The sequence below is a fragment of the Chrysemys picta genome, chromosome 1 (genome assembly GCF_011386835.1).
Source record: "Chrysemys picta bellii isolate R12L10 chromosome 1, ASM1138683v2, whole genome shotgun sequence".
NCBI lineage: Eukaryota > Metazoa > Chordata > Testudines > Emydidae > Chrysemys > Chrysemys picta.
Window position 1 is genome coordinate 149,001,698 of NC_088791.1, and position 23,689 is coordinate 149,025,386.

The 23,689-nt window shown below is 47.3% G+C and overlaps 1 protein-coding gene and 1 long non-coding RNA gene across 2 annotated transcripts in view; both read left to right on the forward strand.

Annotated features, from left to right (window-relative positions):
* The window catches only part of FSTL1 (follistatin like 1), a 73,966-nt gene that overhangs the window by 9,850 nt on the left and 40,427 nt on the right, over window positions 1-23,689 (forward strand). The window lies entirely within an intron of this gene.
* Window positions 3,711-6,029, forward strand: LOC135981938 (uncharacterized). Its single transcript, XR_010599144.1, has 2 exons — window positions 3,711-4,295; window positions 5,437-6,029. It is a non-coding gene; the product is annotated as an uncharacterized LOC135981938 (long non-coding RNA).

The following is a 23,689-nucleotide window of genomic DNA, read 5'->3' on the forward strand; positions in this document are numbered from 1 at the left end:
CTCAAAACCATAAGCCTTCATCACAAAGCTCCATTCACTGTTGATTTCATAGTTAAGTCTTCTCAGGTGCCTGTTCTGCCAAGCAGGAAAGTCAGTGGAGATTCAGAATGTCAGTTGGAGTGGGAGGTAGAGTAGCTTGATGCGTGACTGAAGCCCAGAGAGAAATGTGCCGATCTAAGAAATCTGTCCATACTTAGGACACAGTATGGGACAATAAATCTCCATCTATAGCGGTGGCCCAACCAACTGCAACCTCAGGGCCAAATCTGGCTCTCAGGATCCTGTAATACAGCCCTTGGCTAGTCCCTCCTTGTAACTTCTGCACAAGGATAAAGCTGATCAGCTCCTAAGACTTCAGGTGAAAAACGAGGCGTTCCTATGCGTCCATCAGGACAGATACAAATGAGGCAGAACCCACAAGTTGCTGGCACATTGCCAGCACGGCCCTTGGTGGTATACAGTCTGGGTGTTGCTCCAGGTGTACAGTCTGGGGCTGTTTACTTGATGACTAATCAGTCTGGAATGCAATTCCTAGAGGCCTTTCTGTGCCACTGGGACCCCTGCCATTAGAGCACGGGTAATTGTAGCCCGAAACCAACTGCTTTCCTGCTGCATGCTGTAACTCTTCGCAGATGTGCCAAGCTACCTCTGGGCTTTTGTCTTCAGCCTTGTCTTTGGCTGCTCTTTTCCTTTATGGTTGAGGAAAGGGCACTGTATATGAGGAACTGGTTTCCAGCCCTCAAAGCTCAGGGGTCATGTTAGTCACATGTGGATTGTTGTCTGTGCTTGGGAGAAGTAAAATTCTCCAGGGACAGTGGGAATGGATGATTTGAAAGGATTGTAATCCAGTTTCAAAAAAGGTAGATTCATGTTGGAGAACAGTTCATTGAATCCAGGAGTATGGACAGCTCAGGTAGTGAAACTGGACCATTCATCTTTAGGTCACTGGTCTGAATTTGGCCTGCATCAGCAGAAACTGTAGTATCTTACTGACAGGCAGACCAGTGTCAAGATGAACCTTTTATTATGAACAGGGACTATGTATAGCAATGAGGTAACAAATTTCCTACTGCCCTGTGTACTGTAGCTTGTGACTGCCCTGCCCTGGGCTGCTTTGTTTCTGACCCAGCAGGGAGTATGTCCCAGGAAACCCAAAGACTGCATGAAGAGTGTACAGGAACGCTTGTAAGTGCATTACTATACTTCCTGGAGGACGTAGGCCTTGTCTACATTGCGGGGACTCCAGTTGTATAGCTGGCTCGTGTAGCAATGCTGGCATAACTCTGTAGACATAGCCTACAGTGATGGAAGGGGTTTTTCCATCACTGTACGAACATCACTTCCTGGAGCGACAGTAGGTAGGTTGACAGAAGCATTCTTCCTTCACTCTGGCTGTATCTACATCAGGGGTCAGGTTGGCTTAACTACGGCACTCAGGGAGTGGATTTGTCACATGCTAGTGCTGTAGCCTCGCTGACCTAAGTTTTACATGTAGACCAGGCCTGACTCTATAGGAGAGAAACTGCAAGTCTGATGGCTGTTTGGTTGGTGGCTCCATGTGATGTGAGCTGGTGAGCTCATTCCTGTCCCTAGAGGTGGGGGTGCTGGTAGGAGGAATATTAAAATAACCTTCCATATAGGGTACTCATGGGGGCCGTCTCAGCAGAGAGGCCCAGGATTGAATTGCCACAGAGACTCCATTTCTCCTTTGCCCCTGCAGGTGAGGCTCCAGCTGGGGCTAAGTCACGTCAATGGGGGTGGCGTGAAGGAAGCTTGCTCTGCCACTGCCCAGGCTGCACCTATTCTGTGGCCAAAGAAAGGACTTCAGTGTTCAGGGTTGTTAGCTACAGTACGATATCCACCCAGATAAAAGCAGCTTCGCCTGGCAAGAGATCTGATTATTGTTACCTTGTGAAAACAACACTGTGGTCCACTATCACTGAGTGTCCCAGCTCACCAGGTGTGAGTGTGTGTGTGGAGGGGGGCGTCTTGCAGCCCCTTGCTAGTCTAGTAACAGTTAATAGACATTCATCCCAAAATAGCCACCTGGACTTTTAATTCCACGTAGCAGAGTGTGGCAGGGCCCCCTTGGCTTCTGCCTCTGCTAGGTTCACAAAGTCACTCAGAGACCCTGGGTTTAGTAACCACTGGTTCACTCTATTCTCAGGCTTGTTCCCACCACCGTTTCACTATGTATAAGTAACCCTTCACCATCTGCAGGGAGGGGAGAGCTACCTCCCTGCTTCCATTCCCCACCTTTTCCCTTTCATCCTGCTCTCCCTGGCTTCCTTCCCCTAAGGCTTTTAAGCAGCCCCAGGCTAATTAGGTAGCAGCTGTCTCTGCCTCCCCAGTTAGGGCCAGGTTACCTCCAGCCCCCACTAATTTGTTCCCCTAACGAGGAGTGAATGACACAGAGGGCTGAATCTGCAACCCTTTGCCCAGCACCCTGTCACACTCCACAACAGAGAAAGTTTGTCACACTTTGTAATTGAAGGAGCAGTCAGATTGTCAGGCCATGACCTGGGGCTGGGTGTTCTGGGTTAGATCCAGTGAACTTCTCTCCTGCCCCAACACCACCCAGCACCTCCTCTTAGGAGAAGCAGGCAAACCTTTTTATGTCACCTAAGGAGTCCAGATTGCTAATGCCTGATGGAAGTGCTTGGAGACCTAGGTTCACTGCCTGTCCTTCCCAGGTGACACTGTTCTTTGGGCCGGTGTGTCAGGGCGGGGGCACCTCCAGCAGGGGGCAGAGAAGAAGTATAGTATGCCTCGTCACACTGTTACACGTTCCCGACTAACTTGCGCTGTCTGTATTGTGCTTTTGAAAGAATCCCTGTGCAGGTCTCTGTGTTCACTATGCTGAAGAGTCAGAACTCAAATGTTACAAAATAAGGGTGTGTAGATGGCTGGATTTGTTGTGTTTTATCAGTCCTATTACCTACAGAGCAGCCAAGTTAACTATAGGGCAGCCTGACAATCTGGTAGTGCAGGGCTGGCTCTCATTGGCTGAGAGGCCTGTTTGGAGTATAATAAACATGGCCTCATGGTTTAGAGGCATGATGGCCTAATGCGTTCGGTCACTCAAGAAGTGTGTGTAGACGGGATAAGCACACTCCCTGTCATGCAGAATTGTTCCCTACAATGCACTTATTAAGCCAGGGTTTTCAAATGTGGCTACTGCCCAACCTGAGACACTTTAAAGGGGCCTGAGATTCAGAATGGCCAAGCACCCATCTGCTGAAAAACTGACCCTTTTACAGTCTTTCAAGTTGGTGCCAAGAATCAGTAGCCACTTTTGCAAATCCTGGTCATTAGTGTCTTAGCCAGTCTAGCTTTCTATGTCTCATATTATGCTGCCTCCTTCCTATTCTTTGCAGAGACAATGTCTACACTATGAGTTTAGGTCAAATTTAGCAGCGTTAAACCGAATTAACCCTGCACCTGCACACAACGAAGCCATTTACTTCGACATAAAGGGTTCTTAAAATCGATTTCTGTACTCCTCTCCGACAAGGGGAGTAGCGCCAAAATCGGTATTGCCATTTCAAATTAGGGTTAGTGTGGCCGCAATTTGACGGTATTGGCCTCCGAGAGCTATCCCACAGTGCACCATTGTGACCGCTGTGGACAGCAATCTGAACACGGATGCACTGGCCAGGTAGACAGGAAAAGCCCCGCCAACTTTTGAATTTCATTTCCTGTTTGCCCAGCGTGGAGAGCACAGGTGACCACACAGAGCTCATCAGCACAGGTAACCATGCAGTCGGAGAATCGAAAAAGAGCACCAGCATGGACCGTACAGGAGGTACTGGATTTGATGGCTATATAGGGAGAGGATTCAGTGCTAGCAGAAGTCTGTTCCAAAAGACAAAATGCCAAAACATTTGAAAAAATCTCCAAGGGCATGATGGAGAGAGGCCACAATAGGGACTCATATCAGTGCCATGTGAAAGTTAAGGAGCTCAGACAAGCCTACCAGAAAACCAAAGAAGCAAATGGAAGGTCCGGGTCAGAGCCGCAGACATGCCACTTCTATGCTGAGCTGCATGCAATTCTAGGGGGGGCCGCCACCACTACCCCACCTCTGACCGTGGATTCCGAGGCGGGGGTAATCTCAGCCATGCCTGAGGATTCTGCGGACGGGGAAGATGAGGAGGAGGAAGATGAGCTTGCAGAGAGCACACAGCACTCCGTTCTCCCCAACAGCCAGGATCTTTTTCTCAGCCTGACTGAAGTACCCTCCCAACCATCCCAAGGCGTTATCCCAGTCCATGAAGCCATGGAAGGGACCTCTGGTGAGTGTACTTTTGTAAATATAAAACATGGTTTAAAAGCAAGCGTTTTTTAATGATTAATTTGCCCTGAGGACTTGGGATGCATTCGCGGCCAGTACAGCTACTGGAAAAGTCTGTTAATGTGTCTGGGGATGGAGCGGAAATCCTCCAGGGACATCTCCATGAAGCTCTCCTGGAGGTACTCCAAAAGCCTTTTCAGAAGGTTTCTGGGCAGTGCAGCCTTATTCCGTCCTCCATGGTAGGACACTTGACCACACCATGCTAGTAGCAAGTAATCTGGTATCATTGCATGACAAAGCCTGGCCGCGTATGGTTCTGGTGTTTGCTGGCATTCAAGCAACATCCGTTCTTTATCTCGCTGTGTTATCCTCAGGAGAGTGATATTGTTCATGGTAACCTGGTTGAAATATGAGAATTTAATTAAGAGGACAGGGGTGGCTATTCTTACTGGGCTGTTTGCCTGTGGCTGAAAAGAAATCCTTCCCTGCAGTTAGCCAAGCGGGGTGGGGGTGGGAGTGGATCATTGGCGCTGAGCTTTTCGCGTTTGGCTAGCAGGGATCTTCCCTGAGACCAGCCGCACGGTGGGGGAAGGGATAAAGCGATCATCCCAGAGAATTGGATGGGGGGAGGGGGTTAGTTTGGTTTCTACTGCTGCACATTAACAGGAAACCGCAGTACTCAACGGGCTTTGCTTGGTATGTGGGAAAGGAGGGTGCTGCTTTTAGGAAGGTTGCAGAAACCAAAAGACAATGGCTTACCATGGCCGCATGCAGGGCCGCCCAGAGGATTCAGGGGACCTGGAAATTTTGGGGGCTCCTTCCATTAAAAAAAAGTTGCAATATTATAGAATACTATATTCTTGTGGGGGCCCCTGCAGGGCCCGGGGTAAATTGCCCCACTTGCCCCCTCCCCCCCTCCCCAGGTTGCCCTGGCTGCATGCAAGCCGAATTCTGTTGCCCGGACCTGCGTCTGTGATCTCTAACACCAAAGCCGCAGGCACTCAAGATGCAAAATGCGACCTTGTGCCAAAATCACATGTGCTATGTAATGTGAATAGTGTTTTTCACCGTGAAAGAGTATAAGCATCGTTCTGTAAAATGTATCTTTTTAAATACTTCTCTCCCTTTTTTCCCTCCCGTAGCTGCAAATTTTTCAAGCCTCCCTCCTCCGTCCCAAAGGCTATCTCAGTTAAGGCGGCGAAAAAACCGCACGCGAGATGAAATGTTCTCTGAAATCATGCAATCGACCCGCGATGAAAGAGCTCATCTGAATGAGTGGAAGGACACCCTATCCCAGTACAGGAAAGCTGCCAGTGAACGTGAGGCCATGAGGGACGAACGTGAGGAGAGGAGAGATGCTCGAGATGAGAGGTGGCGAATGCAATGCTGGGGCTGCTGCGTGATCAAACTGACATGCTCCAGCATCTGGTGGAGCTTCAGGAACGGCAGCAGGATCACAGAGTGCCACTGCAGCCCCTGTATAACCACCCTCCCCCCTCACCATGTTCCATAGCCTCTTCACCCAGACCATGTAAGAATGCGCGGGGGGTGAAGACTCCGTGCACCTTCCCACTGCACCCCAGTGGACAGCCCAAGCAAAAGGCTGTCATTATTTGGAACTTTTGAAGTGGCCTTTTCCTTCCCTCCTATCCTCCTCCCAAACCCCACCCGGGCTACCTTGTCAGTTCTCTCCCTCTTTTTCTAATCGATTAATAAAGAATACATGATTTTTAAACTATAGTGATTTTATTTCCTTTGAAAGCAAGCTGTGATCGAAGGGGGAGGGTGGGTTGCTTACAGGGAATGAGTCAATCAAGGGGGCGCGTTTTCATCAAGGAGAAACAAACAGAACTTTCACACTGTAGCCTGGCCAGTCATTAAACTGGCTTTCAAAGCTTCTCCGATGTGCAGCGCTTCCTGGTGTGCTCTTCTAATTGCCCTGGTGTCTGGCTGTGTATAATCAGCGGCCAGGCGATTTGCCTCCCACCCCGCCATAAAGGTCTCCCCCTTACTCTCACAGAGATTGTGGAGCACACAGCAAGCAGCAATAACAATGGGAATATTGGTTTGGCTGAGGTCTGAGCGAGTCAGTAACGTGCGCCAGCGACCCTTTAAACATCCAAATGCACATTCTACCACCATTCTGCACTTGCTCAGGCTGTAGTTGAACAGCTCCTGACTACTGTCCAGGCTGCCTGTGTATGGCTTCATGAGCCATGGCATTAAGGGGTAGGCTGGGTCCCCAAGGATAACTATAGGCATTTCAACATCCCCAATGGTTATTTTCTGGTCTGGGAAGTAAATCCCTTGCTGCAGCCGTTTAAACAGATTAGTGTTCCTGAAGATGCGAGCGTCATGAACCCTTCCCGCCATCCCACGTTGATGTTGGTGAAACATCCCTTGTGATCCACCAGTGCTTGCAGCACCATTGAAAAGTACCCCTCGTGGTTTATGTACTGGCTGCCCTGGTGCTCCGGTGCCAAGATAGGGATATGGGTTCCATCTGTCACCCCACCACAGTTAGGGAATCCCATGGCAACAAAGCCATCCACTATGACCTGCACATTTCCCAGAGTCACTACCTTTGGTAGCAGCAGCTCAGCAATTGCTTTGGCTACTTGCATCACAGCAGCCCCCACAGTAGATTTGCCCACTCCAAATTGATTCCCAACTGACCGGTAGCTGTCTGGCATTGCAAGCTTCCACAGGGCTATCACCACTCGCTTCTCAACTGTGAGGGCTGCTCTCATCTTGGTATTCTGGCGCTTTAGGGAAGGGGAAAGCAAGTCACAAAGTTCCATGAAAGTGCCCTTACGCATAACAAAGTTTCGCAGCCACTGGGAATCGTCCCACACCTGCAACACTATGCGGTTCCACCAGTCTGTGCTTGTTTCCCGGGCCCAAAATCGGTGTTTCACGGCTATAACCTGTCCCATTAACAGCATGATCTCCAAAGCACCGGGGCCCGCGGTTTGAGAGAATTCTGTGTCCGTGTCCATATCCTCATCACTCTTGTCGCCATGTTGCAGTCGCAGCCTCCTCCTCGCCTGGTTTTTGAGGTTCTGGTTCAGCATAAACTGCACGATAATGCGCGAGGTGTTTACAATGTTCATGACTGCTGTCTTAAGCTGAGTGGGCTCCATGCTTGCCGTGGTATAGCATCTGCACAGTTCACCCAGGAAAAAAGGCACGAAACGGTTATCTGCCATTGCTTTCACGGAGGGAGGGGTGAGGCTGTACCCAGAACCACCAGCGACAATGTTTTTTGCCCCATCAGGCATTGGGATCTCAACCCAGAATTCCAATGGGCGGGGGAGACTGCGGGAACTATGGGATAGCTACCCACAGTGCAACGCTCCTGAAGTCGACGCTAGCCTCGGTACATGGACGTACACCACCGAATTAATGTGCTTAGTGTGGCCGCATGTACTCGACTTTATACAGTCGGTTGCCCAAAATCGAATCCTGTAAATTCGGAGTAATCCCGCAGTGTAGACATACCCAAAGCCACAACCTAATATCTCTCCAAGTCAGCCAGTTTTTCTTTATATTCTTCTCAAATAAATAAGGCAAATACATATTCCCTTTCCTTATTTCATCCCATTAGTCTTAATTATAGCCCTATGTTCATGAATACATAATTCCCCTCCTTCCTTCTTATCTCCACCCTTCGACCTATGTTGCCTCCACTGCTCCATGTTTAGCTCTTTAATGTCCTCATAGCACAATCCCTGCCAAAGAATGGTCACTCTTTCAAGTGTCTCCAATTTGGCCATATCTTTTTGGTAACATGGTGCTCAGAACTGAACATTTAATGGCCTCTCCAAACACTGTGGAGGAAAGTGATTGGCGGTGCATTTAGTCATGGGGTAATGGGGGATGACATGTCAATCAGATGCCTGCATGGCAATGAAGTAAAGTGGGTTGCTACCACCTAACTCTGTTATCTAATGTTTTGCCATTGACTGAAAGATCTCAGATGCTCTTAACAGCCTAAGAGTGTATGAGACACCAGCACAGAGTCCTTGGAGAGGTGAATTAGTTGGGGTCATCATGATTTTATCAGGACAATTTTACATCCTGTGCATGATATTACATTGTATGGGGCCCCTCTGCTGAAGCCTATGGCCAGGACTTGCCCAGAGTTACAAATGCATTACTATTAGTGAAGCTCTTTGAGACCCTTGGATGGAAGGTGCTGTAGACATGCAAAGAACTATTATTGTTTTATATTATCTGTTGATATATTAATAACATTTTTCCAGCCACACTGGGCTAAATTATTGAAAAATGAACAGATGCACATGGGGAGTAGCAATGAAATTGAGTTCTAAAATGGGGACCCCCCTCATTTGGGATGGGGTACACTTGAATGCTGTCAACTGACCCAGAGATAGAGACAGACATCCATGGAGGCAGAGCTGAGGTAGTGCATAGAGGGGGGGGTTGCGTTTTTAAAGCTCGCTTCCTCTCTGAGGGGAGCAGGAAGCAGCTTTCATGGCTTATCACTTATTCATGGCTTTTGTTTGTAGCACAGAGATAACAAATGGAGACATGCTGTAGGGATGGCACTTGACATTATGATAATATAGATTCTCCATTAATTTAATGTTGTCGTTAGGCAGCAGCTCTATGCACAGGGCAGAATTGCTCACTATCCCTGACAGGTCTATCTAAGGTTGACAAGGAGAAGATGGGTTAGCGATTCCCATTAGTTGCTATGGCAACCAACGGAAATTACTTTCCTTCCTCCACTTTTTTCCTCCCCCTCTCCCCAGCAGTGAAGATGTTGTTAAAACAACAAGATAATTTTTTAAAAAATATTTCAGCTGCTGTCTTCTGATTTTAAAAAGTATGTTATTCATATTTTTATAGCAAAGTCTTTGTGAATAGAAAAGTAGCGGCTATAGACTAGTGATTAGGCAGGGGTAGGCAACCTATGGCTCCTCAGAGGGACTTAGGCATTGCAATGCTGAGCATCATGGTGCCTAACTTTTAGGCACCTAGAAAATCACAGGAACCCTGTGATCCATAAAGCATGAGTTAGACACCTAGGCTCCTATACAATGCATGGGGAGAGACAGGCGCCTTAGCTTACAATGCAATCTACAAAAACCAGCACACTAGGGAGGGAGACACCTAAACTACCCAATGAGAGATGCTGATGACAGAGGTGTGTCCTTAGCCCTGCCCTTTTCATGGAGTTCAGCCCCTATGTTCAGGCTGCAGGGAGGTACCTAGCTCTGCTAGGGATCCACAATCAGGACCCCCTCTCCTGAAGCCAGGTGACTTAGGTGTCCAAGTTGTTTCTTGTGAGAATGAGTGAGTCACCTGCCTCGCTCCACACAAAACAGCTGGAGAAGAAGGAGGTGGTCATGCTGGTAACTTTCAGCCCACTGGTTAGAGCGCTACCTGGGATCTGGGTTCAATTCACCTCTCTGCCTAAGGGAGAAAGAAGATTTGAACAGGGAGGTCTCCCCGCTGTCAGTCATTGGACTGAGAATGACTTTCCAATCCAATGGTTAGGGCACCCATGTGGGAGGTTTGAGACCCAGAGTTCAGTTCCCCTTCTCCAATGACTATTTAAGTATTTATCCACAGAGGAACAGCTTCAACAGGACAGCCTGAGGGAATCCCCCCTTAGATGAGCCCATGGCTCACTGGGTAGAGCACACTCCATGTCGGGGAGACTCCCTTGTTCAAATCCTTTCTCTCCTCAGGCAGAGGGGAGAATTGAACCTGGGTCTCCCACATCCCAGGTGAGTGTTCTAACCACTGGGATAAAACTTATTCGGTGAGTGGCAGCACCACCAGCACCTCCTCTGGCCAGATTTTGAATGTTTCCCAGTCTGCTGGTAGGTGGCCTCTGAGCACACCTACCAGGTAGGGGCCCTACTCGTGAGTTAGGCAGATGAACACTTATCTTCCGCTGGTTTGTGGATCACTCTGGGACTTATCCAGCAGGTAGGCCCCCTGATGCCTAGTAGGGCAGAAATATACATGCACCTAGGGAACTTTTACTGCAAAAACTTAGGCAGCAAGTGAGTTTGGGTGCCTACAGGGTTCGGCAGCAGCCAAGTGGGAGTTTTGTGAATTGCAGTGGAGCCTAAAACAGGGACTTAGGTGCCTAAGTCCTTTTGTGGACCTGGGCGGGGTCTGAAGTGCTATGTTACTGTGACAGCCATTTCCAAACCGTGAGACCAAAGATTCTTCTCTGACTTGTGTCCGAAACAGAACTAGGACCCAGCACCAAGAACGCTGATTCAAGCTCTGTCACTGACTGTCTGTATGACCCTGGGCAGATCACTTAACTGCTCTGTGCCTTGGTTTCTGCTTCTGTACAATGAGGATAGTATCACTTTACTACTTCACGGGGCGGTTGCAGGGCTAAATTACCTAATGCTTGTACGGTGCTTTGAGATCCGTGGAGGGAAGGTGCTTTCTCTCTGTCAGATCCAATGAATTGCGGTCTCTATCAGCCGCTCTTTTCCTTCAGAATAGAGTTTGTGTGTTGTCTGTACTGTTGTTCGTCTAATAAATGGTGCTTATAAGAAAATAAGAGCCCCAGTTCTTGTCACAGTGAACAGTCTGACCTCACAGTCTGACCCTCCCTCCTTGTCCTCTGGCAGCTGAAGCCCAGCATACAGGAAACTGTTTTAGAAATGCGTCCATTTACCTATAGAAATGACCTATTTGTGGGCGTTGAACATAGATTTAGATTGTTTTGCTGGCCCCTGCTACTCCTCCACCCTCTGTGTGTCCCAACCCTCCCCAGACTCCTTGGGGTGAGGTTAGTTAAAGTCTAGACAGTTTCTGCTGAGCCCTGCATTCCTTCCATGCAAACAGCTCAGTCCAGCCATCTGAACGCCCTTCTGTTTCCCCCATACAGTGAAACTGCAGCATAGGCATGGTTCTCCCAGAGAAGCTAGGATTGATCTTGGGTTTGCCTGTGATACTGAGGGGGGTTAGTAGTAGCTCTGCTACTGGTAAAATAAGAGAATAATCTTCCCACACACACCCGGGTAAGAATAGAGCGAGCTTGGCCTCCATTGAGTTTACAGCAACCTCTGAGGCAAGCTGACAGGCCTCATTTTCTCAGCAGGGGAAGGCTGAGGTACTAATTGAAAAACCTGGAGATTGCAGGGGGCACATTGAACCTACTGGCTTAGCCCAGCTCAAAGAGATGTAATAATCCAATGATCGATGCTCAGCCCTCTCTGTAAGGAATGACATGTAGCTGTGCCGCCTTAGGGAAAGCCCTGAGAGTTGTCACCTCCAAGACGCAGAAAAACCAGCCACCCCTCCTGACCAACAAAAAGGGTCCTTGTGCCGACTCTAGCTAATTATTCATAAAAGGTTTTAGAGAATCATTTGACACAAAAAATAACACAACCTGTGTATTTTTATGTTGGTCTATCATTTTTCTTCCCTTATCCTAACATGGCACTGCAGTCTGGACTATAGGGATGTGTACTATGGAGACCTCTGATGTGTCCCAGTGAAAAAAAAAGCCAGCATGTTAAATCTGTTCACTGGCAAGGCAGTACAGCAACCAGGCAGGCCAGTTAAAAATCAGCCAGTTGGCAACCCTAGGAGTCCTGGGATTGAGCCTCAGTTGTGACTCAGGGAGTTGCTGCCCCACAGCACATCACTAGCCTATGCTCCTCATTTCCTGATGAGGTCACAGGGCAGCAATGGTTTGCATCACCTTGGGATTTGCCGTCATGCTGTTTGTCACTGGCTTGCACTCCCCATCCCTCCCCCCCCCCCCCCCCCAGGCTGTGGAGGGTGCAGCTGCCCTGGCTACACAAGGGGCAGGGCTACAACAATCCAGAATCCTTGAATTCTCACTCAGCTGCCTGAACTAGTGAGAGTGCGACCAGGTGGGCTTTTCCCAGCCCCTTTCCAACAGTGCTCATCCTGACCCCTGGCCCATCAACACAGGACGTCACCAGAACGACACCACCAGGCTCTTGGGAAAGGGCTACAAGGGTTTCAGCAGCTTTAGCTGCCCTGCGAGCGTCCTCCCTCCCTAAGCCCGGCAAGCAGATGCTGAGTTTAATTAGGGGACATGAGAAGCATATCCAGAATAGTCTCAGGCTTTGCAGCAGCACGTCCTGGCGTTGATCCAAAGAACATTCACTCACCCACGGAGCAATTCGATCAGCACAGTGCAACATTCTGAGAACCCCCTAGAGCAGGGCTTGGGAGGGGCCATGAGAAGGTCCTTATGATGCTTTCTGAAGAATGAAACAGCAAGGAAGCCAGGGATTTCCTTCCTTCCTTCCTTCCTTCCCCTTTCACCTCTTTCTGTTTCATTCCTCTTACCATGATGTGCAAAGAATCCAGACGCATAAATAACCCTAGAGGTGGGGCCAGTCCCTCTGCACTGCACTGCCTGCAGCAAATTTATTCATCCCACACACAAACTCCACATTGTGTATTTCCCAGTCTAGGTGATCTATTCCATATTCAGGAAAACCACAAACAAAGAAAGAACAAACATAAAGGGCCTGATTCTCCAGTGCTTTGCACTTTGTCTCATCAGTTATACCTGTGCAAAATGAGTGTACGATGTTATCAGTGATGCACATGTGAGAGGAAGGATGGTCCAGTGGTTTGGGCTGTAGCCTGGGACTTGCAAGGCCTACGATTTATTCCCTGATCCATTACAGACTTCCTGTGTGACAAGTCACTTAACCTCTTTGTGCCTCAGTTCTCTATCTGTAAAATGGGATAATAGCACTTCCCTATCCTACAGGGGTGTTGTGAGGATAAGTACATTACAGCTTGTGTGTACAGCTTGTGTGGTGCACAGATATTATGGTAGTGGGGACCATATAAGTATCTAAAATCAAATTCTGATTGGGTAATACTTCATTCAAGTGTAAATGAAAAGGCATAAAACAAAAGAGTCAGGCCTTATGTCTCTAGCTGCCATGCTCCTGTTCCATATATGGACTGGTTACGCACATGGGCAGCAGGTATAATAGGCTAGAGGAGGCTAAGTCTCCCCTGGCGCAGCCGCTGCTGACCCTGCCACCGGATGCCTGTCCTGTGGTGGCCCCGCCTCTTCCCCTCCCTGCTGGGAAGGGGCTTCTGCCAGAAGTTTTTGCTTATTTATTATGTGCCATGCAGGTTCCCAGGCGGCTGAGGAGGTGGTATCTGCTACTCAGCTTCCTGGGTCCCTTGGACCCCCCCAGGGAGATTACTGATGAACCCGGGAAGGTGAGTAGCAGATACCGCCTGCGCAGCTGCCGGGAAACCTGCATGCCGCATAGAAAAGCTCAGCGTTCTCCGCCCGCTGCTGCCCAGCTGCTCCTCTCCAGCACTCGGCCCCCTGCTCCAGAGGTCCCTGGCTGCTCACCAGTTACTCCTCTCTTCCCCGCTCAGCCCCCTCCCCGCTTAGTCCTCTCACCGTGTGTGTCCCTCCTCTCCTTGCCCCTCGTCCTCACTCGCCCCCCCGCCACTCACTGCATGCGCCCCTCCTCTCCTTCCCCCTCCCCACTCAGCCGCCCAGCTGCCACTCGAGCAGGGAAGCGGGAGGAGGAGAGGAAGGACAAATGCAGTGAGTGGTGGCGGGGGGACCAAGCAGGGGAGGAGAGGAGGGATGCACGCAGCAAGCGTGGAGGGGCGGGGGAGGAGAGGAGGGACACACGGTAAGCGGCGGCGGGGGGGGGGCAGAGTGAGGAGGAAGGAGAGGAGGAGTGCACCCGGCGAGTGGGGAGGGGGCCAAGCGAGGCCTGGGGTGGAGTGTGGGCGGGGCTGCAGACAGAAGAGGCGGGATTGGGAGCTAGCCTTCCCGAGGGGAAGCTTCACCCACCGCCCATGGTTACACAGAGCTTGTTTATAGCACCAGATGTATTCATCAAGATCCTTTAATGCTCTGCCAGATATGGCTGAGGTTCCTTTAAATAAGGTATTTTACACACGGTGTTACCTAGTGGCCAAACAGTATAATACAGTTTAGCGTTCCATTACATCTCTCCCTTTAAGTTCTACATTCCTACCATTTACAATATTTACACTGTCATGCTGTTTTTGATGTTCAGTACATATCAATCTGTTAAGTGTCGCTGAATTGTACTGGTTTTCTAATTATGTAACCCGAACACATAACACTTGGTAAGCTGGCTGTCCTTTAGTTGTAACGACTGGCGGTGGTTCATCTGGAATCTTTTTTGTCTGATTTAGCTACTCTCTTCACATCTGGCCACAATGGAAATAGGTTCTTTTCCGTAGTTGGAGCAGTAGTTCTGAGTTGTCTTCCCATCAGGAGTTGTGTTGGACTATATCCAATAGCCACTATTGTTGTTGATCTGTAACTCAGAAGAGCAAGGAATGGATGTAGGATTTTCTTGCTGTCTGTACATCTCTCTCAGCCTCTCCATTCACTTGTTGGTATTGTGAGTTGCTAATAATATGACCAAAATCATATTTTTTGGGGAATGATTTAAATTCTGCTGCAATGAATTGTGGTCCGTTGTCCGTCACTAGTTGTTCTGGAATACTGAAGTGATCAAAAGTTCACTTCAGTTTCTCGATAACCTGCGATATGTTATGTCCTTCAAGTTCATTATTTCTATATACCTGTAAAAATAGTCCACTATGACCAGGTAATGATGTATTCTGAATTCACATAAATCTGCAGCTAGTCTATTCCAAGGTCTTTCTGGTAGGGGTGTTTGTACATTGTATGGTTCAGCATTGTCTCTTAAGTTGATTTGTACTGGATCTCATTTCAAAAGTCCAATGTCATCAAATTCTCCATCAAGTTCTTCCACCTTTCTCATTAAGCCCATCATGGCTGCAACATTGCGGCAGGGAACACTGTTGGGCTGTGATCCTTTGATCACATACACTCTGAATGCATAGCTTTTGTCTTTGTAAGTTATTTCTGTGATGAACTGGCCCATGCAGTTCAGAATACCTCCAGGGCTAGTCAGAGCTGTGTCAGGTGACTTCAGCTCAGGTACGGGTTTCAAGGTGATTGCAAGTCTCTTCTGAGATGACTGTGATGTCAGCTCCTGGGTCAGTTTTAAAGTCAGTAGTCTTGCCATGAATATTCAATTTCACTCTCCAGGCAGACTCTGTCTTGGTAAGTGATAGAGCCCAAAAACAATGGCTCTTGATTGTAATATGAGCCAACTCCGTGACTGCTTTGGTGCAGAAAACAGCTGCAAAATGTCCACATTTTATGCATGGATTACACTGTGTGCCTCTGGCTGGACATGCATCATCTCTTGGGATATTACTTTTTCCACACCTTGGGCATGCAGGCTGGAATTTGTCTCTCTTAGGGCTTGTCTACACTTACAGGGCTGTGCTGCTGTAACACTTAGTGAAGACACTACTTATGCCGATGGGAGAGCTTCTCCTGTTGGTGTAGGTACTCCACCTACCTGAAAGCCTTAGCTCTATTGATGGGAGAAGACCTCCCATCGCCATAGCGCTGTCTACGGCGGAAGTTAGGTCCGTATAAATGCATCGCTCAGAGGTGTGGATTTCCCACACCTAGGAGTTCTCTCTCCTTTCCTCAGGGGTTTTATGATGGTGACTTTTAACACTCATGTGTCTGTCTGTTTCTAGCTTCTAAGCTGGTTTCAGGTTTTTCAATTGCTCCTGCCTTTTGTTTTGTTGTTTGATTAATTCTGTTTCGCTATCTGTACAGCTGTGGTGAGGTTAAATCTTTCTTCAATCGTAGCTGTTATGAAAGGTTTTTATATTTTATCAATAACCAGCCCCGTCTCTGATGTTTTCATATTTTGTATTTCCAAAAATCACAGTTTTCAGCAAATATAGGCAGGGCTCTTATAAAACATTCAGCATTTTCCACTGGTTCTTGAATTCTCTGGTGAAAACATGTTCTTTCATAATCCACCTTTCTTTGAGGTATAATGTGTGCATCAAACATAGCCAGAATCCTTTCATAGTCATCTTTGTGACTGTCTTCAATAAAGTCAAATGAGTTAAAGATATGCTCTGCCTGTTTCCCCATAGCATACATTAAAAACGATACCTGTATATCTCCAGTTTCTTTGTGCAGCTTGGTAGCAATATGAAATCTTGCAAAATATTGTGTTCAATCTGCCCATTCTGAATATTGAAGTTCTCCGGGGCATTGAAGAGCGGCATGTTGATGAGACCCTGCCATGTTTGTTGCTGTTCCTTCTGTCTGCAACCTGTGCTTTGTTCCTTCTATTTCTGTTCTTGTTTACTCCTAACACCGTGTCATATACCAGAAATGGACTGGTTACACAGAGCTTGATTTACACATCAGCTGTCTTCATTGTAAGATCCTTTAATGCTCACTCAGGCATAATGTGCCTGAGGGTCATTTAAAAAAGGTGTTTTTCACACTGTGCCACCTAGTGGCTGAACTGTATAGTGCAGTTTAACATTCCATTACACCAGGGGTTCTCAAACTTCATTGCACCGCAACCCCCTTCTGACAACAAAAATTACTACATGACCCCAAAAAGGGGGACTGAAGCCTGAGCCTGCCCAAGCCCCACTGCCCCAGGTAGGGGGGCCAAATCCTGAGCCCCACCGCTCTGGGCAGAGGGGGGCCAAAGCTGAAGCTCAAGGGCTTCGGCTTTGGCCCTGGGCAGTGGGGCTCGGGCTTCAGCCCTGGGCCCCAGCAATTCTAAGCCAGCCCTGGTGACCCCATTCAAAGTGGGTCGCAACCCATTTGGGGTCCCGAACCACAGTTTGAGAATCGCTGCATTACAGTATCCCAGAGAGAGCGAGCACACTGTGATTGTCTCTGTGCTATTCTGCACTGGAACTGCAACACAAAATGACATCACAGCTGCTACGGCAGCAGACAGTGACACTTCTCTACATTTAAAGGAGCAGTACACAGAAAATAGAAAGACATTTCCTTTCAGTTACATAGCTACAGTGTAACTATACCTCCTCCTTAATTTTGTTTTATTGGTGGGTTTTCCTTGTATTTCACTTGGAGGGTTTCATACCTCTATCTTTTAGATGAAATATAAAACCAAGATCTTCAGACATTTTGTGCAATGCTAATACAGTCTTGATCACAGTACAGCTCAGTTAATTCCATGCAGTCTCCCTACATTCCTCGTCACTTCCTGTCCTAAACTTTTGTATAGTTTTGGGCAGGATGGGAGAACTTTCCAGATGGCTGCATATCAATGGTGGGTGAAATGATCCTTGGGTATTTGGTTTGTTGAGAACTTTGGAATTTCTGGAGGAGAGGGACTCTCCATATGCCAGTCATTATTATTCATGGTGTTGAGCAATAGATTGTCAGGCACCCCACATGCTGCTGGCTGCCTTCCCAGTGTTAGTGTCGCCTGATCCCTCTGCACTGTAGTGTTTCAAGAAAATGACAATGACTTGGCTCAAGTGGGGGTAGAAGACTAGGAAAAAGGCCGAGAAATATAGTACCGTAAATTCCAGCACTGAAGTGTGTAGGAGATTAGTGTCTGTTTCTTGGAGTGTTGCTTAGTACATTTGCTGGGGGATTAGGAGAGCAGAGAGGGGTTCAACTAACTGCTTATTCTGCTGTGCATTGAAAGAGCCTGCATTCTGTGGCAGAACTGCACTGATACTTTGGTTTGTCAGAGCATGTTAGGCATTTAAAGCTTGGTGGATTTTTGCTCAGGCTGGGCACTCATCTTATCCTGCAAACACTTACTGCTGAGAGTAGCCTTTACTCATGCAGCAGTCCCATAGCATCAAAGGGGCTACTTGCATGAATAAGAAATGTTTGCATGACAAGGATTTGGTGGATTGTTTACTAAATTAATATCATAGCCAACATACCAAATCGAAAGTTTTCAGCATATCCAAACAGATTCTCTGTGCTTTTCTACTGTGAAAGATATAGGACAGGGGTGGGCAACCTTTGGCACACGGCTCGCCAGGGTAAGCACCCTGGCGGGCCGGGCCAATTTATTTACCTGCCAGTTTATTTACCTAGCCCCCACTGGCCGCGGTTTGCCGTCCCAGGCCAATAGAGGCGGCGGGAAGCGGCGCGGGCGAGGGATGTGCTGGCCGTAGCTTTCCGATGCCCCCATTGGCCCGGACAGCGAACCGCGGCCAGTGGGGGCTGCAATCGGCCGAACCTGCCGCGTCAGCAGGTAAATAAACTGGCCCGGCCCGCCAGGGTATTTACCCTGGTGAACCGCATGCCAAACGTTGTCAACCCCTGATATAGGATCTGCAGTAAGGAGCTTCTTTTCTCTCTCTTTTTTTTTTTTTTTTAAGAAATAGCACAAATTATTTTAAATCACCCAGAGTTAAGGATGACTGGGCTCAAGAGGCCAAAATTAAGATAAGCTGGATTCTGGAGACTCTGATCTGAGTGAGCTGGACTTGAGAAGCCTGCTCAAGGGTAGCTAGGTTTGGAAGGTTTGAAATCAAATCACCCCAAAATGATAAAACTTACATTCTGTGTAAGTGACTGTCTTTGTTTTCTTGTGGAAAACAAGCAAACAAGGATATCGCTAGCAAAGAAGTCTATGTTACTGCCCATTCGAAAGTCAGGCAATGTCAAAAGCTACAGCTGTCCACACAACCTCAGCTCTGCCCCATTATGATTCCCTCTGTAATTACTGTAATTATACTATTTCTCAAATCACATTAAGTGTAACAGCTATATTTCCCTACAAACTTACATACACGTGTAGCAATTTGTATTACTCTGCACAACCGTGTGTATGTAACACAGAGTATGAAAATGTTTGCTGTGAAGAATGTACTTAAGCAGTGTCAAATCCTCAGTATTCAAAGGGTTACTACCGAATATCCTAGCTCTGTTGGTTCACAGCCAGCTCCAGAAACATATTTTAATAGATGCTTTGTGTGTGTGAGTTTCCGTGGGTTGTTTTTTTTTTAATTTTGGGGCGGCGGGGGGGGGACCTATTGTACCTCCTGAGTTTCCTGGCTCAGGTTCTTTAAAACTGCCTGAGCACACTAAAAACTCTCCCTCGCCCAAGAAAGCTTGACATGATGGAGTAGAGGATGTACTGAGCTAGATTTTAAAAAACACTGTTTATCTGTTCAGTTGATCAAAGAGTGTCTAAAGCCAAGTGCCAGAAATGAGAGGGCACTTTTGAAAATACAGGCCTTGTGGCCAAATTCTCCCCTTGGGTTTGTGCACTTGCACTGGAGTCCATGGAAGAAGCTCATTCACAACCAAGGGCAAAATTCGGGCCCTCAGTTTATAATTAGAACTTATAGTTACAAAGTGCTTTTCATACTAAGATCCCAAAGTGCTTTACAAACAGGGGACCCTTGTCACAGTTACTGGGCTAACAGCCTCTGGCCCTTCCTGGTCTCTTCAGGTGCATCCCCTCAGGCATTGAGCTGTCACCTCTCTTAGGGTGAAATCATGCAGTTCTCCCACTCTCAGCCCAGGCCGTAGGTTCTACTCCTTTGTTCAACTGTGATTACCTGAGCGGTTCATTTCCCTCAGGGACAATGACAGTGATACCCAGTGACCAAACAGCCTTCTTAAAGCAAAGTATTATTTATTTAGAACAAAAGCATTCAACAGAAAACAGATCTTACCACAATAAACAGACTGCGTGCACGTCTAGCTTACCAGGTGTCTGTCCATCTTCCACAGGGCATTCCTGGTAGGTCTAAGCTTGCTATAGACCTCCCAAGACAGCGAGGGTCTGGGTGATATAATCTGTTCCCTTAACTCATAAACCAGTTCTCTTGCCAGTGTTGAGAGAATGTCTTTTCAAAGCTGCTTAGTCCTTTTGATCAGCCCCAGTGTATTTCAGGTGTATGCCAAGATGTTCTTATCTGGGGAGCCATTGTGTGACCACCCTACTTGTTCTGCCAACAGCCCTCATTGAATTAAAGCGGTAAAAGTCTGTAATAAATGTCCCCCCCCCCCCATATAAGTTATACAGTCTATCTCAGTAACTACGGTACATATCAGTATGCTTAGATTATTACATAGCAGATCCATGCCTGTCAGAGTCCAATTCTCCTATTGAACACTATGGCAAAACTCCCATTGGCTTCAGTGGATGCAAGATCGGACCTTATCTTCTCACAGGAGTTCCTTCACCTGCCACTGAAATGCATCTACTTCTGTGACCGAACACAGCAGCTTTTAACAGTGTGAGGTAACACTGCACACAGTTTAGGACAGGAAGTAGAGTATCCTGATTTAGCTGAAACTGCAGAAGAGATTTAGGAAGGTAGATGTAATTATCAGAGGTGGAATGTGACCAGCTCATGCTAGCACCGCACAAAAAAGCCAGGTATTTTGTTAATGACCACAAGTGGTCAGGGCCTTAGTTATAGGTCTCATCCCACAGTACAGTAGAAGGTATGCCATAGGCATACTGCAGCCATGTGTCACTCACAGCATTGCTGCCATATTGAAAAAATAGAGTGGACTCTCTTCATAGTTATTTGTCTTGGTCATTTAATGGGAAGTTTTCTCTTCTCTGTCAAATATCAAAATTTACACTACATTAAACACTAAGAACTTGCCAAATATTTTACGCTTGTTAACTTAAAATATGTCCAAATTTTTTTTTTTAACTCTTTGATTTGATCTCAGCATGAACTATGTAAATGCTGAGTTTCAGCCTGGAGCAAATGTTTCCATGGCAGTTATAAAACTCCACAAACAGGGGATTGGAACAGAAATATTAACTAAGCCATTACTATAACCTGCTTAGGCTTTATGGAACTGAATACTCTGAAATTTAGGGGGGATTATCTAATTTTAGGTGCCACAGGTGGCCTGATTTGCAGAGATGATTGATACCCACATCTCCTATTGACATCAGTGGGAATTATAGGTGCTCAGCATCTCTGAAAATCTGGTTATTTAAGGGCAAATCCTGACCTAGCAGCAGAACCAGTATTGCTCCACTGAGTAAGGAGAGACATGATTTGTGGGGGTGTTGCAAGAACGTATACAGGGGGCTAGAAGTGAGAGGGCAGAGGACTGCCGCATTGTCAATCCTCCAGGCCATGACATGGGTACTTAAGGAGAATGGAAGGCTATTTCAGCCAATAAGCAAGGCTACGACAGTTGCTGGGAAGAATGGTACATGGTAGCTATGTTTTAACTATGTTGTGGCCACAAACCCTGGCCCTAACTGGTTATAATCTTTGTTTAAAGGAGCCTAAGACAGCTCCCATTCATTCCTGCCTACACTAGGACACTGAAAAGCCCCCACTGCCACCTTTTTCCTCCCTGTCACTAGGGAAAGTAAATTGACATGGAATAAACAATTTAAAAAAACAGAACATGAAAATAATATCTCCTGTAGTCTAAGTGAAGCTGGGTAGAGGTCAAGCTCAGTAATTCAAGAGCTGTTGTCTTTGCAGGAGCCAACTCTGTTCAAAGTGCCATTGAAAGTCCTAAGATTTCAATCCCCTGTAAGCCAGAGGCAGTGACCAGTATGGCCACCCATTCACTCTGACTGCTTGGACAATGTGAACTGCTGTGTAAATGTTGTAAACACCCATGTGAGCCAAGGATTTGTCACCATCTTACTCCATCTCCCCCACCCTGCCTAGGATGCCGCTTGTGGCACTGTGACATACTCCAGAATTCCATGACAGACATGAGCTGCAGCTGCTTTTTCATGAAAAAGGCATTTCTTCTGGGAGTTGTACACAGTTGAGGCACGGCTTGTTTGGTGGTCGCTGTTTATGTAGCTGGGGCACAGGAGTGAATTGCTTCCAACTGACAAAGCCTGACTGCCCAGATGGACCCTGAGCCCTAGAGACAGCAGTGCAGAACTGTGGGCCAGGGGAAGCTGTCATCTTACAAAGACAGAGGTGAATGGACCATCAGGAGGGCAAAGATCCCAGAGAAGAGACTCAGGGATGCTGCAATACAACTGTAGTTTGTATAGCATCCTTCATACACATGCCATCCCCAAATGCTTTAAGTGACACAATAACAGAGGCAAACAGTTGTGATTATACTTTGCCTTCCAGAGCAACCTTCCACCTCAGCGTCTCAAAGCACTTTGCAATCTAGTTAATTAAGCCTCATCCCAACCTCTATAAGGTGGGTCAGCCTTAAACCCTTTTCACCATTGAGGAACAAATAAGTGAAGTGACCTTTCCAAGGTCACAAAATAGGTTTGGTAGAAAGCTGGAATGAGAACCCAGGATTCCTGATTCTTAGTCTCTGCTCTGACTACTAAACAGCACTTCTCTTCTAGAGATGTGAACAGAACCCTACAGTCCAGACTCCCAATCTCCCCTTTTCTAACCCTGAAACAACACTTTCTTTCAAAGAAATACATGGAGAACAATAGCAGAGGGGGAGAGAGTAGCATCACAGTTACTTTGGCAGAGAGAATTGCTGGGCCAGGGATGCTGTAAAAATACCTAAGACATCCCCTGCCTCGTTCAGTACATAGCATAGATGGGGCTCACTGCATGACATGCTAGTTTGCTTTTTCCTCACTGTTCAAGGTATGGCCCAGGCCTCAGTTATTGTACACTATTCAAACCCTGCTCTGAAGACAGAATTATTAATTTCTTTGTGGATTTTTCTATAGCACTCATTGTTTTTTATGAGTAGTTGAATGCTTCATGAACAATAATTAGTTTATCTTCACCACACTCCTGCGAGGTGCAGGGTTGCATTATCCCCATTTTACAAATAGGAAACAGATACCAAGAAATTAAGGTCAAAAGTGTCCTCACCTAATCTGGGGTGCCCAATTGGAGATAGCTAAAGCCTGATTTGTCAGCGTATTTAGCGTTATATAGTACTTTACATGTTCAAAGCACAACTCCCATTGACTTAATTGCTGTGAGCACTCAGCACATCTGCAAATCAGACCCCAGAGTCATGAGTTGAGCATCAAGAAAATGAAGAACACACAGTTAGTGACCGCCTGTGGAAAGTTTGGTTTAGTCTAGGTTTTTTAAAAGGCATGCTGAAAAACAGAAATTCATGTGACATCATATTGACATCCACAAGAATCATCAGCAGGGTTTGGACCTTTAGATCCACAGCACAGACTTCTGCCACTTGAGCTGTCAGAGAGTTACTGGTAGCAGTAGTAAATTGTCATCCTCTATGTGGACCAGCACTAGAGGGGGATGAGATGCTCTGCCGGTGGGTTGCACGGCTATTTGCTGACAGCAGAGGAATGAGGAGACACAGGAATCTTGGATTCCATTCCAGACTGTGGAGAGGAATGAGCTAGGGCTACAAGCCTTATCTCTTCCGACCTGTCCCCTCCAGCCTTTCATTGTCCCAGTCCTGTCTTTTCTATCCCCTCCAACCTTGACTCCTCATCCCAAACCCAATCTCCCTGACCAGCCAGTCCCATCTTTCCCTCCTAGTTCCCTGTCAGAGATCCAGTCTCCCTGCACCCCTCCTGCTCCTTATCCAGTCTCCCACCCCTAAGTAGC